Source organism: Herpailurus yagouaroundi, unplaced genomic scaffold (assembly GCF_014898765.1).
Source record: "Herpailurus yagouaroundi ecotype Mexico unplaced genomic scaffold, PumYag 182, whole genome shotgun sequence".
In the NCBI taxonomy this organism is placed as follows: domain Eukaryota; kingdom Metazoa; phylum Chordata; class Mammalia; order Carnivora; family Felidae; genus Herpailurus; species Herpailurus yagouaroundi.
Genome location: NW_024412413.1, coordinates 16,656,645 through 16,670,361, shown reverse-complemented (window position 1 = coordinate 16,670,361; position 13,717 = coordinate 16,656,645). Strand labels below are relative to the sequence as shown.

The 13,717-nt window shown below is 42.1% G+C and overlaps 1 long non-coding RNA gene across 1 annotated transcript; it reads left to right on the top strand.

The window, feature by feature from the left end:
* The first annotated feature begins 4,347 nt into the window (after window positions 1-4,347).
* On the top strand, window positions 4,348-13,053 carry LOC121040487 (uncharacterized). The gene is made up of 3 exons (XR_005795329.1): window positions 4,348-4,496; window positions 8,901-9,261; window positions 11,876-13,053. It is a non-coding gene; the product is annotated as an uncharacterized LOC121040487 (long non-coding RNA).
* Window positions 13,054-13,717: the final 664 nt, after the last annotated feature.

Here is a 13,717-nt window from a genome sequence, read left to right as displayed (position 1 = left end):
GTGTGAGTCCTCTTAATTAGTTCTTAATGCTGAGCCGTGTTTCTCACCTCTAGGAATTGTGCAAAATGATGGCCATTCTCACAATCACCTTATCACCATAGATACTGTGGGAAGCATTACATAGATGAGTTTGGGGCTCTGAGAATCATTCACTCTGCTCGGGGTTCCACAGCCGGAGTGGCAGAAACAGAACGTTTGTCCTGGTCTTTTTGACTCTATGGCCCTTGTCTTCTTCTGTCATTTTCCATAAAACAAATCTATTTCAATTGTTTGAAGACAAGACATGGAGAGGCCAAGGATGAGGAAGCCTGTGCTCATCACTGACACGCTCTGGAGCAGGAGTGGAAAGGATGGGTGTCGGGTGACACAGCTCATTCCAGCAGTGTTTCTCCAGGGGGACACTATTGACGTTTTTGGAGGGACAATTCTTCAGCATGTGGGAATGTTTTGTGAATTTCAGGGTGTTTTGTGTCCTTAGTTCTTGCCCACTATATGTCAATAGGGCCCTTTCTCTTTGTGACACCCCCAAAACAAGTGCTCTTAGACATTTCCTAATGCCGCTAGGAGAAGGTACTGCCCTTCTACCCTGAGAACCACTATAGACCAATCTGCCTCTCTAAGTGAGCTCCTAGGTCCCCTTTAGCTTTACTATTCAGTCATCAGTGTAGAGATGAATGAACGAATGAATGAATGAATTGAATGAATGAATGAATGAATGAATGGAGGGTCAGGAATGGTCCCAGGCATCAGCTGCTCTTGTGAGGGGAGATTTGAATGGAGATTTGGAGGACTCAGGATGACACCCACATGGAAATGTGATGTATGACCCAGATGTGAGATGAAAGGACCCAGAAGGCAAACTTCATCTACTCTGCAGTTTACCTCTAAGCAGACCCCTTCCGGGTGCTTTCAAGCCTGCTGAATGAAGACTCTGCCTGCTCAATGGCAGCCTGGAGTGGGAGCAGAAGAGGGGAAGGAGGTGCCTCAGTCTCACTATAGCAAAGTGGAATAGCGTCGCTCTCGGCGCTAATGCAAACCAGCTGCCTGCCGGCCCCAGCTTGTGATAGAACAGGCGGAATTCTTGGACACTGAGTTATTCTTAGAAGCATGTGCACAGCCCCCTGGCAGGGCTCACTGTGAACTGGCTGTTGCCAGCCCCCTGTCAGGATACTGTGCCAGCAGACCCAAGAGTGACTGTTCTTGCTTATGAAAAATAACTTTGGGATTTTAATTTCAAATTACTCACAGAGCTAGAGCCTAGATGTGTAAAGCGATGGTAAGGGCAAAGAGTAGAGCAGGACAAAGGGAAGGGATGAGGGGCAGAAGAGCATCATTCATTTGCTCAGCAAATATTTATTGAGTGCCCCCCACCCTGCCTGTGCAGATATGGGGGTTCTCATCACATCCAGACTTCCATTTGATCTGGGTGAACATAGACGGGCAGGTGGCTAGACCTTGAGAGTGGAGATGGCCATGGGTTTTTAGGTTCTGTTTATTGAGTATTTTTTGTGATCCAGGCTCTTTACATAGGAGATCTTGTTCGGTCTTCATAGGAACACTGAGAGGTAGACATCACTGCTCCTATTTTATAGGAAGCTGAGTGGTAGAGAAGGAATCTGCCCGAGGCTCCAGAGCTATCAAGTGGCAGAGCCAGCATTTGAACTCAGGCCAGTAGACTCCTGCTTTCCTGCCCGTGTTGGGCACCAACTCTGTGCCAAGGCTGAGCTAGACGTTGGGACTAGGAAACAAAATAAAGAGGCTAAATTACAGCCCTCAAGTCTCTCTGTTGCACTGTCTCTGGAAGAGACAGGCATAGTGCAAGGAATGATAGTAGCAGGATCTATAAAGCAGGAGATCAGAGGTATTGCACTCTGCCAGGACGTATCAGGGACAGTTTTGAGGAGGTGGGAATGGCTGAGACTTACACAGGCACCTTCATGGAAGGCAACAGAAAAGAGCACGTCCAGCAAAGGACCAGCGTGTGCGGTAGCCCATGGTTGGCAATCACGAGATGATCGCTGGTGTTGTGGCACAGGGTGCACTGGAGGAGATGGAAGATAAGGATGGGAAGGGGAGCAGGATCTGACCAGGCAGGGCTTGCAGAATCGGCTGGACCTTTGTCCTGTAGGAGCTGAAAACTCATGTATCCATGTGTTTAGTCATTTGCTCACTCAACATGTATTTACTGAGCACCCAATATACACCAAGGACTCTACATTAAAGAGTTTTAAGCAGGAGACAGGTGCATGCTTTGTACCTTAGGGGGAGAAAAGGTACCTGTGTGGAAATTAAGGGGTCTCCAAATGGCCCATGTGAAAGATGATCCAAAAATGACCAGTGGTAGCAGCTGGGAGATTAGGGGCATATGTAATGGCATGAGGGACCTGCCCACTTGACAGACATAGGGATTTAACTGAAGCTCTGGATTTCCTCTATAAAACACATTGGCGAAGGTATGCCCACATCATGGAAAGTGCCTGTAAATGTGGGCATCTCTGCAGGACACCGACATATGCCTCCTGTCGTTTAGAATTGTATGTTTATCAAGGATCATTTGTGCTTGGTTCCAAATCTTTCCTGCAGCCTTTCCCGTTAGTCACTTAATGCAATATTAGCCACAAAAATAAAATAGGTGTGAAAAACAAAAGGAGAAATGTTTCTATGAATGCTGAATCGAAAGGTTTGAAAAGACTTACTCAGGAGAATTGAAAAAAAAAATTGCCGTGGAGTTGGGTGTGGTTGAAACAATGAAAGAATTGGGGAAATCATAAAATTCTAGCAAGATTCTGCACTCCGATTGCTTTACAAGGGTCTTTAAGGTCTCTCTCTGCTTCAAAGCAGCTGACGCTGGAAACTGTAGATGATGCATGATGGGTGTGGTTTATGTAAGAAAGATGACAAGAAGTTCCAGTCAGCAGACCCGTTCTCAAAGAAAAACCTTGGCTCCACATCAAAAGAGTGGTGAATGAATGTGCATTTATATGCTTTAAGTTAAAATTAAACAGGTTTGAAGTATTATGTATCATTCTTTAGCTTTAAGAAAAGTTTTTATTGAAGTGTAACATACATAGAGAAAAGAGCACCCATCTAACAGTGTAGCAGGATATATTTTCACAAAGCGAACACTCAGGGTAGCCGGCAACCAGATCAGGAAACAGAACTTTGCCCCCACCCCCAAAATCTTTCTTCGTGTCTTATTCCAATCATCGCACACTCTTGCCTCAAATGTGATGGCTACTCTGACTTCTATCAGCATTGGTTACGTTTTCCTATTTTATAAATCAAGCTAAATGTTTTTGTTTTGTGTTTTGGGCTTGAATTCCTTTGTTTGGCATTATGTTTGCAAAATCCACCCATGTTGTTCAGTGTAGCAGTAATTTGGTCAGTCTTATATGGTATTCCATGAGCTATAGTGGTACCCAGTAAGCACTCAATAAATAGTAGCCAAAAAGAGATGTAAGTAACCCTAGCAAAATACGACCACATCTGGGTAGCAGTCCATCTGAGTTCAATGGTGCTTTGGAAGTGGTTGATAACTCTGTTTATCTACCCATTTTATTATTGGGGGATATTAGTGTTGTCTCCAATGTCTTGTTGTTGTGAACGCTTCTGCTATATACATTTTTATACAGGCCTTGTGATGAACATATACATGCATTTTTTTTTAATGTTTATTTATTTATTTTGAGAGAGAGAAAGAGTTCCAGCAGGGGAGGGTCAGAGAGAGAGGGAGAGAGAGAATCTCAAGCAGGCTCTGCACTGTCAGCTCAGAGTCTGATGCAGGGCTCAAACTCACAAACTGTGAGATCATGACATGAGCTGAAATCAAGAGTCAGACGCTTAACAGACTGAGCCACCCTGGGGCCCCATCTTTTGAGCATCTTTCTAGAAGGAAAATTGCTGGGCCCTAAGTTGTATTTGTATTCAGGTTTTGTAGATACTACATGGATTTTCCAAAGTGGTTGTGTCTGTTTACGCTTTTCCTCTGTAGAGTATGAAAGTCCCAGTGTTTCCAACATCCTTGCAAATATTTGGTGCTGTCTGTGCCACTGTTGTTTCTAATTTTAGCTATTCATGTGGGGGTGATGTATTATCTTATTGTTTGTTTTTAGTACATCTTTTATTGTGGAGTAATTTTAGATTTACAAAAAAAAAAAATGGCAAAGATAGTACACAGAGTTCCCATGTTGACCTCACCCGGTTTTCTCCATTGTTAACATCTTACATTACTATAATGTATTGGGCAAAGCTAAGAAACTGTCATTGGTACATTACTATTAAGTAAACTCCAGACTTTATTTGGATTTCATCAGTTTTTCCATTATTTTCTTCTTTCTGTTCCAGGAACCATTCCAGGGAACCGCATTGCATTTACTTGTCATGTCTCCCCAGCCTCCTCTGGTCTGCGACAGTCTTCCAGTCTTCCTTTGTTTTTATGGCCTTGATGGTGTTGAGAAATACTGGCAAGGTATCCTGTAGCATATCCACTAATCCAGGTCTGTCTGATTGCATTACTAGAATAGGGTTAAAGATTTTTGGAAAGAATAGCACAGAGGCGAAATGTTCTTCTCATTACACCATAATTAAAGACTACATACCAACCACATGACATCACTGATGAGGTTAACCTTCATCACTTGATTGAGATAGTCTTTTCCGGGTTTCTCTACTGCAAAGTCCCCATTATTCCTTTCTCTATTCTATAGTTTGGAAGTGAAGCACTGAGTCCAGCCACCATCAAGATGGGTGGGAAGGGAGAATTAAGTTTTACTTTTATCTTCCTCATGCATTTGTTCATTCATTCATTCATATCAGTATGGACTCATGTATATTAGTTTTGTACTTTGGGTTATAATCCAGTACTATAGTGACTTACTTGTGGCTCAAATTTTTCCAGCATTGGCCACTGGGAACTCCTTCAGGGTGGCTTCAATATCCCTTTAACATGTCCCCCACCCCTTTGTTTTTTAAGCATTTTTTTTTTTTAACTTTCTGGTACTTAAAGTCACTTCTGGTTCATATTGTATTTTCCCTGCTCCAGACTTAGAATTGTCCATTTCTCCAAGAAGCTTTGATCCCTTTTATTGGAGAATAGAATTTAGAAACCAAGATCTCAGTGCTAAGTGTCTTATTGTGGTTTTATTTTGCATTTCCCATGAAGATGATCCCATTTTCAAAATGATCATTGGCATTTGGAATATTCTTTTTAATGAAGTGGCTGGCTATTCATGTCATTTTTCTATTTTTCTCTTGGAATGTCTACATTTTTCTTAGAGATTTATAGACAGTTTTTCTTTTTGTGTGTATTCTGGATTTGAGTCCTTCATTGAGTATACATATCACAAATATCTTCGTCCACTCTGTGGCTTATATTTCCATTCTCTCAGGACTGTCTTTGAAACTCAAACGTTCTTGATGTTATCATGGTACAACTGGTCATCTTTTCCCTTATGGTTCTGTTTATGATCATAAGAATATTCTCCAAGGTTATCCCCTAAAAGCTTTATCATTTTACCTTTCATATAAGACACCTGGAATTGATTTTTGTGTGTAGTGTGAGGTAGGTTGAGGATGCTTGCTTTATGTTTTTATATGGGTTTCTAATGACCAAGCCCCATTTATTAAAGAGACCATACTTTCCTTACTCCATGCTTTTTTATCTTTGTTTCTGGAATCTCTGTTCAATTCTGTATGTTTATTTGTCCACCCTTTCAACAATGGCACACTATCTTAATCACTGTAGCTTTATAAGGCTTGATATCTGGTAATGCAAGTCTTCCAATATTTTTTCTTATTTTTCAGTGTTATGTTGGCTATTCTTGGCCTTTCTCACATACATGTTAGAAGAACAGGTCAATTCTCTCTCTCTCTCTCTCTCTCTCTCTCTTTCTCACAAATACACCCCTTCACTAGGAATTTCACTGAACCTATAGATCAATTTGGGAATAACTGACACTTTTAAATTATGAAGTCTTCTTCTCCATGACAATATAGCAGATTCTTTCTATTTATTTAGGTCTTGTAAAATTTTTCTCAGTAAGACTTTTCAGTTTTTAGTGTAAAAGTCAGACATATTTTGTTTTAATTGTAAGTAGTTGGTATTTTTTGATGCTATTGTATAAAGTAGCTTTAAACTTTTCATTTATAATGATTTACTGATAGCATATCCAATATTATTTTTTAAATATATTGATGTTATATCCGCTAACCCTTGCTAGCTTCCCTTATTAATTTAATGATTTGTCTGGAGAATCTTTTGGCTTTTCTATGTACACAATCATATATAAATAAGGACAATATTTTTTTTTCTGATCCCTATACCTTTCATTTATTTTTTTTCCTTTTATTTATTTATATATATTTTTCCATGACTTCCAGGACAATGTTGACCAAAATTTTGGTAGTGGATACTCTCGTCTTACTCTTGATCTCAGATGGACACTTTCAATATTCCATTGTTAAGTATGTTTTCTGTAGCTTTTAAAAAATATATGTACTTATCAGATTAAAAAAGTTCTTTTCACTTGAGGCTAAATTTGCCAAGATTTTTAAAAATCATGAATGGATGTTGGCTTTATAAATGCTTTTTACTCATTTATTGAGACAATCCTATGATTTTTGTCCTATATCAAATTAATTGGTAAATTACATTGATTGATTAATTTTGAACATAAAACCAACCTTGTATTACTGGAATAAACCCAACTTGGTTGCCACATACCATTCTTTTTATATATGGTTAGATAACATTTGGTTACAATTTTTCTATCTATGTTTATGAGAAAGATTGACCTGTAATTTTTAGTTCTTATAGTGTTCTTGTAAGGTTTGTTTTCAAGATTCTGCTGGCATGATAAGACAAGTTGTGAAGTGTTTTCTTTTTTTGCTTTTATTTGGAAGAGATGTTTAAGATTAGTGTTATTTCTCTTTCAAATATTTAGAAGAATTCACCAGTGAAGTCATCTGGGCCTGGAGACTTTCTGGGGAAGTTTTTTAATTACAGGTTTAATTTTTAAATTAGATATATTACTATTTCAGGCAAATTCCAGAATTTTTTGGTTCCTGAAAATACAGTTAAACTAAAATGTGCTAAAGAGATCAAGATTAAAATGTAGTCACCAAGTTCACACAGCCTAGTGGTTAAGAACATGAACGCTGGAATTCTACTCCAGTCCTCTTCAATAATGAATTTTAAATACAAACAAAACAAAAATCCTTGTTTATTCAGCTTTAGTATTAGAATCTTAAGCAGTCAACAGAATCTTGGGTTAAATTTTTTAGCATATTTTTGCTCTACTTCCTAAGCTTCTGTTCTGTGCAAAAGCTTTAAGCTAAAAGAGTGTTGGGCTTACTTCTCTATGCCTTTCTTCTCTCAGAGATCTTGGACATTCAATTCTTCGCTGCCTGGAAAGCCATGAACTATAACTTTTTATCTCCCCAGCTCTGTGCAATTCTTGAAAACTTTCCTGGCATTTCTGCCCTTGGCAACTGTCCTCTGACTGGACACCTTGGAAACGCCAGGCAGCGAAAGAGAGAGGGATTGTTGGCTCACCTGACTGTGGTTACCTTCTCTCCAAGATCTTGACTTCTCCTGTGCTGGCTGCCTCAGCAACTGTCAAGTGCCTTCAAACAGATTTGTGTTTGTAATTTAATTGGATTTTATAGTTTTTTCTTGACATAAATGGTGTGTTGCAAGCCACTCAATATAGGTAGAATTAGATGTTTGAATATCTTTATTGTTATTATTAATTTCTCACTTGATTTGACCTTTAAAATGTTTATTTACTTATACTGAGAGAGAGAGAGAGAGAGAGAACAAGAGTGCACGTGAGTTGGAGAGGGGCAGAGGGAGAGGAAGAGAGAATCTCAAGCAGGCTCCATGCTGTCAGCACAGAGCTGATGCAGAGCTCCAACCCACGAACTGTGAGATCATGACCTGAACCAAAATCAAAAGTCGGACGCTTAACTGGCAGAACCACCCAGGTGCTCCATTGATTTGAACTTTTCATTTAACCAATTGACTAAGGTTAATTTTCAATTAGCCAATTGTTAATAAGAGATAAGAGATCTACTATGATGATGATATTAATATTAATTAGTGTCAATATTAACTAACTGTAATATTAATAGTAATAATAGCAGCTAACATCCTTGGCTAAACCACTGGGTGCAAGACTCTATGTTAACTTGCTGCTGTGTATTCTCTTATTTTATCCCTTAAAACCCCTGGAGGTAGATATTATTATATTCCTTTTTTTTTTTTTTTTGGAGGAGAAACTGAACTCAGAGTAACCTGCTCACATCCATAAGGCTAATAAATGGTGATAATAAAATATGAGGCAATGCTACTCCATACCAGAAGCTACAGCCTTCAGAAGATATTTAGAATGCATTTACCTTACAGTTGATGTATTTAGAGGCACACGAGGGTAACTGAGCAGGGGAAAGTGTTTGAAGGTCTAGAATAGGATGCAAAAGAGCCAGTGTAGAGGGCTGAAGCGGTCAGATTCCTTTAATGTAGGAGACTGGCTTCTTACCTAGAAAAAAGGGGGATTCTAGTTTCAGAATACCCTATTTCCCTCAATCTGAAATTCGGCACTTCACATGTTTTATGTTCTCACGCAAAAGGGATGCGTCTTACAATAGATGTCAAAAGAAACTTGTCAGCTGCCCAGCACTGGAATCAGTGGTGATGAGGAATTCATCTCCAGCGCATGGTGCAACCTGCCTGCATTCATCTGATTGCCACTTCGGCTGGGTGACTTATTTGGGTAGCACCTTACAGAGTTAACCATTACTTAATCTTGTCCCCTTCATGAAGCTTCTTCAAAAAAGTTATAATAGGATTAAACATCGAAATAAGAACTTGCTGAATTCACAGGTTTTCCATCGTTTTTCAGGAAATGCCATTAATACCGCTGAAATTGCCAAATGTTTTGGAATTCAGCATAGACTTCTCAAAGCCAACAGTGGCTGGTGTGACTGACTCGACTGACTCACGCGTCATGAAGAGCATCAAGCACCCAGCGTCTTGCTGTCAAAAGTTTCCAGCTGACTTTCAAAGGAAGCCATTTGACTTCCAGGAATGTATCCTTCAAGGAAGGAAAAAACAAAACAATTAATTTAACCGAATCGGAAATGCAAACCAACTCCAGCATTCTTTGATATGCCTGGAAATTACTCTGTTAGCTAAAGGTTCCAAAAAGGTCAAGATCAAAGTGTCGATCACGAGAAGGACAAGAGCCTATTGTTAAAACACAGGTCTGGCACCATACTACCTGCCTTTCAGTAGCTAGGGAATTGGGGACACTTATCTCTGCCTCCCCGTCCTCAACTTTACCCAGGGTAAATAACAGCGCCTACCTAAGAGCTGTTGTGGGGACTAAGCAACTCATCCACATAGACACTGAGAATGGTGAGGGCTCCATAGATGTTAGGTATTAGGATGATCACCATCCCTGATGGGCCCCAAGCTGTGCCTGACTGCTCATGGCCAAACGTGATTCAGAAAAATATTGAGATCTGGAATTTAAAGAGTCCTTAGGGGCTAATTTTGAATGTGATATTGTTGAAGGAAGGGGTATTGATAAACGTCATGGATAAAAGTACAAGGATAATTGTCGGCCACTAAAGGTTTTATTTGTTGTTGTTTTTGCTTATGCTTAATATAATCCTTCTTTTGCTTTTTCACTGAGCTGCTGCTAGACTCCCATTTCAGTAAGTGAAGTCAATGATCCATTCTCCCATCACCATCCCTGTAGTCTGTCCACTGCAGCTGCCTCTTAGTAGCCTCCCCATGCATTCTTTGGCCCCTTGGCAATCTTTGTTATGCACAAATGGCAGATGCTGCTAACAAACATAAGTTAGATTGTGTTGCTGCCTGTGCAAAAGCATCCAGTGGCTCCCCGCCACAGTCACAATAAATCCAAAATCCTTCACATGGTCCCCTGAAACTTCCCTGCTGTGCCACCTTTCTGGTCTGGCTGTGCACTGGTGTTTCTCACTTGCTGTTCTCCTCCATGTCTGTCCGTCCCTCCTAAGGGCCAAGCCCGTCTTGCTCAGAACCTTTGCTGTCCTCCTTCCTCTGCCCGAAGGCTTCTGGGTTGACTTCTGCCCACTCTGCGGATGTCGGCCGAAGCCTCATTCCTCAGAGAAGCCTTCTTAGATGTTAGGTCTGAATCAGACCTCATGTTACAGTCTCCCCACTTGCCTTTTATAGTACTTACCACAGTTTGTTTTTCTTTATCCCTTTGGGTGATTATTTGCTTAATGTCTTTCCCTCTACTCACTCCTCTAAAATCCAGAAGGGCATGGATTGTGCAATTTTTCAAGTGTCAGATCCCTAGTTCCTGGCACATTCTTGCACATGTGCTCTCTCTCTCTCTGTCTCTCTCTATGCGTATAGTTGCACATATCATATACATTTCTTATTAAAATATAATATGCACAAGGTATACACACTTTAAATGTATAGGTTGATGTGAAACTAATATTACACTGTATGTTAACTGTAATTTAAATAAAAACTTAAAAAAATATAAAATAAAATGCCCAAGCTTCTTTAAATAGGCAATCTTCTCCAAATGAAATCCAAATGCTTCTTGTTTTGGCTTGAATTACGAATGCCTCAGAACCAGTTTGTTTGGTTCTAGCTTTATCCAACTGCCATAGAAGCTTATAATAAACAGCAGAATATAACACAAAAACAAAAAGCAACCACACAAAAATTTAGAGGTTGATGAATTTTTATATGTAAATACTTTCATGTGACCAGCACCCAAAGCAAGAATGGAACATGATGAACCCCTAGAAATCTCTCTTCTGCCCCTTCTTGTCGCGCCACAAAGGCGACTATTTATTTGCACTTTTACCATCAGAGATTAATTTCCATTTCTGAGCTTCATGTAAATGAACTTGTAAGCATGTACTCTTATGTCTAGCTTCTTTTGCTCAACACCTGTCTAGGAGATTTATCCACGTCATGCAAATCCTCGTAGTTCTTTTTCATTGCTGTGTTGTAGTCTATTGTGTGAATATGCCACGATTTATTAAACCATTGTGTTGTTGATAGACAGCTGGATTGTTTCCAGGTTGAGGGTGGGGTATAACAAATGATGCTGCTAAGAATGTCTTTTTTGCCTGCCCACTGGCAGACATAGGCATTGATCTCTCATGAGTTTGTAACCAGGAGTGCGATTGAGGGGGCCCCCCAGCAATTTGGCAACCATGTATGTGACAAAACATATTTTCTCATATGTTTGTTACATGTTTTGTCACATACATAGTTGCCAGATTTTCCAAAACTGTGGTAACTAATGTAGTATGGGGGGAGCTCTTGCCTCTATTTCTGATAGGGATTCTGCCAGAGTTCAAGAATTCACCTTCAGTCTTTTTCGGTGTGACAGCGATGAACTCCTTGACTTACCTCACCTTGGCCTAAGCAGCAGCCCTCTATCACACCCACCCTGGCTGCAAAGGTCTCACTAGCACAGAACACAGCTATCGTAACTGCTCGGGGGTCCAGAGAAAGTCACAACATTTCTTTTTTCCCTCATATGGCTTTTTAGGCAATCTTGACTCTCTTTCTTGGGTGTCTGGAGCCCCCTCTCCTGTGGTTTTCCCTTTCCCCCTCTGTTCTATCCTCTTCTCCTGGGATCCTGCATTTATTCTGAGCATCTTAGGCTGGAAGTGACATTTCTGGTGCCCTCTTGCTTCTCTCCTTACTCCCTCATGTTGGTGTATTGGTCAGGGTTTTCCAGAGAAACACAATCAATAGGACATAGACAGGTATAGGTGTAGGTGTAGGTATGGGTAGAGTTATATTTATTGAGATATACCTTATACGTATCAAAATTTGCCGTTTTTTGACCTACAGGGTAATGAGTTACGACAACTGTTTACATTTGGGTAACTACCACCATAACTGAAATACAGGACATTTCCATCTCTTTGCAAACTACCCTGGCGACAGAGGCGACAATCCCCTCCCCCAGCCCACAGGAGGGCTCTACCTTTTACTGCACAAACGCCCCCCAAGAAGGCCACCCTAGCAGGTCCTGAATGCTTAACTATAGGGATAGCTCTGTCTTCTAGATGGGAGGCCCTGGGGGCATGCTAGCTGAGGATGGAATGGCTGGTAGAAATGAAAACAGCCCCAGGGACAAGGCTGGGGAGATGGGGGACTGAGATCTGGGGAGAAGCATCCATACCAGGGGGTGAACCCGAGCTTGCTGTGGATTGGCGGGGGGAGGGGGGGTCTGGTGCATGCAAAACCAGAAATGGAGATGCAGGAACTCAGCCTCCAACGTGGGTTCTTTGGCTGGGCCCTCCCCAGTCTTCATGTGCCAGCAGTGTCCCCTGACTGCAGGGATATGGGCTGAGATGCAGTCCGGGTGGCCTCACAGACGTGCTGATTTCAGGACGTGCATGTGCGTGCACGTGTGTGCATGTGTATTTGGAGACCGTGGCAGGGAGCTGTCCATCTGGAGGCATGCAGCTACCCCCGCATCCACAGTCGGGTGGGGAGCTGGGGGCCCCTTCTGCCCGCGCCCGTGAGAGCCCGCTGCTGCCTCGCCAGCGAGCCCTCTGAGCAGCACGGGGTGGGGGGTGGGAGGGTGTCAGCCGTCACCCCCCGGCTGGGGCAACCGCACATTCTTAGACGCTCTATGTCATGGAAAGAAAGGTGACGTGCTTCGTCTGCTCTGCTCTCCCCAAACATTACCACTCCAGCAACAAAGGGAGGCATGCGGTGAGAGACTTTCTCCTCTCGGAGGCCGGGGAGAGTTTTTCAGATACTGGAGTCCATGGTGATATTAAGTTTGAGGAATTTTTCAAATCATCATCCCGCAGAAGCAGCTGCTAACCACCCTCCTGCACCTGGTTCTCCGGGAGACTTAGTTCCAGGAGAGGGACACTGCAGGCACGGACAGCACGCTTTCTTTCCCTTGGCTGTTTGCTTCAAGTGCGGGGCACGTTCAAACATCCAGCCCCAACACGTGTCCCTGTTAGAGCAGTGGGTAAAGTGGACAAGGTCTCTGTCTTCAGGAGACAGCCTGGCAGGCCCTGTGGGGGTGCTGGGAGGGGCTCCAGGGGCAGGGGGAGCCATTGCCTCTGTGGTCCCAAGTATGACTTCCCTGTGCCTGTGCCTTTTACAGAGTGACTGTGGTGGTCTGTTCTCTTTCTTGGAACGGTGCCCTTGCCATGTGCACACAGTCTCCTAGTGGAGAAGAGTGCATCTGTCCAAGCTAAAGCCATTCCAGACCAGGTGACAGCCAGCTGATTCCAGAACACATGAGCAAGGCCAGCCTCGGTCAGCAGCATGGCCTCCGGTTACCACAGCTGACCACAGACTCATCAGGAAGCTCCGTCAAGAGCAGCGGGACCACTCAGCTCACCTCTAGACACCTGAGCAAAAATAAAACTTTATGTTTTGAGCCTCTGAGTTTTGACGTTATTTCTCATGTAGCAAATGCTAACTGGTTCAATGTGTAGGGCACATGTCCTGCCTCTGAGAAACTCACCTTCTAGTGATTGCCCAGAAACCTCTTCATTCCTAACGCAGATGTGATTTGGCTAAGCGGGACAGCATAGAGGCTAAACTGGCTTTGGAGCCCGGTAGAACTGAGTTGTTGTTGTTTTAAGTTTATTTATTTATTTTGAGAGAGAGAGAGAGAGAGAGAGAGAGACAGCAAGAGAGAGCAAGGGAGGGGCAAAGAGA